The 2,975-nt window shown below is 45.9% G+C and overlaps 1 pseudogene; it reads right to left on the bottom strand.

The window, feature by feature from the left end:
* Positions 1-2,185: 2,185 nt before the first annotated feature.
* Positions 2,186-2,745, bottom strand: LOC105519387 (annotated as a pseudogene).
* Between the last annotated feature and the right edge of the window lie 230 nt (positions 2,746-2,975).

The raw sequence follows: 2,975 nt of genomic DNA, 5'->3' as shown, positions 1-2,975 counted from the left end.
TCAGAAAGCTTACTTTTGGTTTTTATCATTATATTTCCTGTGTCACCATAAACTTCAATGCCCTACCAAAAAACCTGTTCAAGATTCCTCAAAACAGTATTAGCAAAGTGCTCCATGAAAAGAAAGGTGTTACTCGGTGAGATGAATGCACACTTCACAAAGAAGATTCACAGAAAGCTTCTTTCTAGTTTTTATCTGAGGATATTTTTGTCACCGTGGGCTTTGATGCAATTCAAAGTATCCCTTCTCAGATTCCCCAAAAACAGTGCAACCAAACTGTGCCATGATAAGATAAGTGTAACTCTGTGAGATGAATTCACACTTTACAAAAGAGTTTCACAGAAAGTTTCTTGTTGGTTTTTTTCTGAGGATATTTCGTTTGTCACCATAGGCTTCATTGCACTCCAAAATATTCTATTGCAGATTCCACGAAAACAGTGTTAGCAAACTGCTCCACAAAAAGAGTGGTGTAACTGTGTGAGACGAATTCACACATCACAAAGTAGTTTCTCAGAAAGCTTCCTTCTAGTTTGCATTTGAGAATATTACCATTTTCAACATAGGTCTCAACTTGATCCCAAATATCATATTGTAGATTCCAAAAAAACAGAATAACAAAGTTCTCCATGAAAAGAAAGGGGCTACTATGTGAGATGAATACACACTTCACATATAATTTTCTCAGGAATCTTCTTTCTAGTTTTGATCTGATTATATTTCGTTTGTCACCATAGACGTCAATGCAATCCAAAATATCCCTTTTCAGTTTCCCCAATAACATGCTACCAATCTGCTCCATGAAAAGAATCGTGTAACAATGTGACATGAATTCACAAATCACAAAACAGTTTCTCAGAAAGCTTCTTTCCAGTTTTTGCATTAGGATATTTCCATTTTCACTATAGGCCTCAATGCATTAGCCAATATCTCTTTTGAGATTACACGAAAAGATTGTTATCAAAATGCTCCATGAAAAGAAATGTGTGAATCTGTGAAACGAGTTCACACATCATGAAGGAGTTTCTCAGAAACCTGCCTTTTGTTTTTTGTCTGAGGATATTTCTTTTGTCATCTTAGGCTTCAATACACTCCCAAATATCCCATTGCAGATTCCACGAAAACAGTGTTAGCAAACTGCTCCAAGAGAAGCATCATGTAACTCCGTGAGATGTATACACAAATCACAAAGCAGTCTCTCAGAAAGCTTCTTTCTAGTTTTTATGTGAGGATATTTCCTTTGTCATATAGGCTTCAATGGGATCCAAAGTATCCCTTCTCAGATTCCCCAAAAACAGTGCTACCATTGTGCTCCATGAAAGGAGTGGTGTAACTGTGGAATTAATTCAATCCTCAGAAAGCTGTTTCTCTGAAAGCTTCTTTCTAGTTTTTATGTGAGGATATTACATTTGTCACCATATTCCTCAATGTGCTCCAGAATATCCCATTGCAGATTCTACAAAAATGTGTTAGCAAACTTTTCTTTTTTTTTTCCTAATTTTTTGTATTTTTAGTAGAGATGGTGTTTCACCGTGTTAGCCAGGATGGTCTTGATCTCCTGACCTCATGATCCGCCCACCTTGGCCTCCCAAAGTGCTGGGATTACATGGGTGAGGACCCCAGTCCTTGAATTGAGGCCCATCCTACTCCAAGATGACATCTTCTGAACTAATCCCATTTGTAATGATCCTATTTCCTAATCAGATCATCTTCTGGTCCTGGGGGTTAGGATGTGAATTTATGGATGGGGTGGGGGGTACTACGATTTGCCCCTTAACACTCCCCTTCCCCCAGTTCACCATGTGAACCCTTAGTCCTTGTGTGTGAGGATGAAAATCCCAGGTGGCGTTACCAAGTGGGAAGCAGTAGCTTTTGACTTTTACATCAATTGACCAAGGGATCGGTGTGGCCCAGAAAGTACAAACGGGGGGAAGGTGGTCCCCAGACTAGGGCCCCAAATTCCTCTCCCCATTGGGCGGGGGCCAGGAGAAGAGGTGACATAGGTGTCTGAAACAGCTGCTACAGATGGCTCAGCATCCTCTCAAAGGGGCCAGGTCACCCACCTGTTTGGAGGAGTTTGGCCAGAGTCCGATTGGGAGAAAAGAGGTGGAGAAAGCTCACAACCCTCACTGTGCCCAGCAGAACAGCTCCAGAAGGCACGAGGGGCACGGCCGGTTGGCCCTGGGGCTCAGAGGCTGCTCTCGTCTAGCATCCTGCCCAGGTCCTTGCAGATCCTGTGCAGGTGGGAGTGGTAGGGCTTGGGGGGGCCGTAAATCATGGCCAGGAAGTCTCGGTCGGCCAGGTGGCTGAACATGTGATTGATGCGGCTGTGGGACTTGGTGGTCAGCTGGGGCCCACGGCCTGGTGCAGCAGGTCGCGGCACTCAAGCAGCCCGGCAGCCAGCACTTGCCAGTCGAAGGTGAAGTCCACCTGCTGGAAGCTGATGGCCATGATGGCCAGGAAGTGTGCCTGTTGGCGGAAGTGCCACAGCAACGTCAGCTCCTCCCCGCCCAGCTGGTCCCCACGCAGCAGCAGCCCCAGCTTCAGGGCCACCTTCACCAGGTTCTTCAGCATCTTCTGGTCCTCCTTGCAGCTGTGTGTGAACTCCCTGGTGGTGCGGTACAGCTCGTCCAGCACCTCGCTGCTGGTGTCATACAACAGCACGGCCACCACTGCCTTAGATGTCATCTTACTCAGGAGCTTCTTCTGCGCCTGCAGAGCCAGACTCTTGGTGCTGAAGGTGTCCATGGCCTGCCCTTGGAGAAGAGTCTGTGCGTTCAGCTGTCGGGGGTCAGTCCAACCACCTCCGTGGGCTGGGGTCATTGCTGCGGTGGTGGGAGCAGCACCGGAGCTGGGCCAGGGCCGGGGCAGGTGTAAACTTTTCAATGCAACGAATGGTGTAACTCTGTGAGATGAATTCACACATCAGAAAGCAGTTTCTCAGAATATTTCATTTTGGTTTTTGTCTGAGGATATTG

Source organism: Colobus angolensis, unplaced genomic scaffold, assembly GCF_000951035.1.
Source record: "Colobus angolensis palliatus isolate OR3802 unplaced genomic scaffold, Cang.pa_1.0 Scaffold348, whole genome shotgun sequence".
Taxonomy (NCBI): Eukaryota; Metazoa; Chordata; class Mammalia; order Primates; family Cercopithecidae; genus Colobus; species Colobus angolensis.
This window is presented reverse-complemented; position numbering and strand designations above follow the sequence as displayed.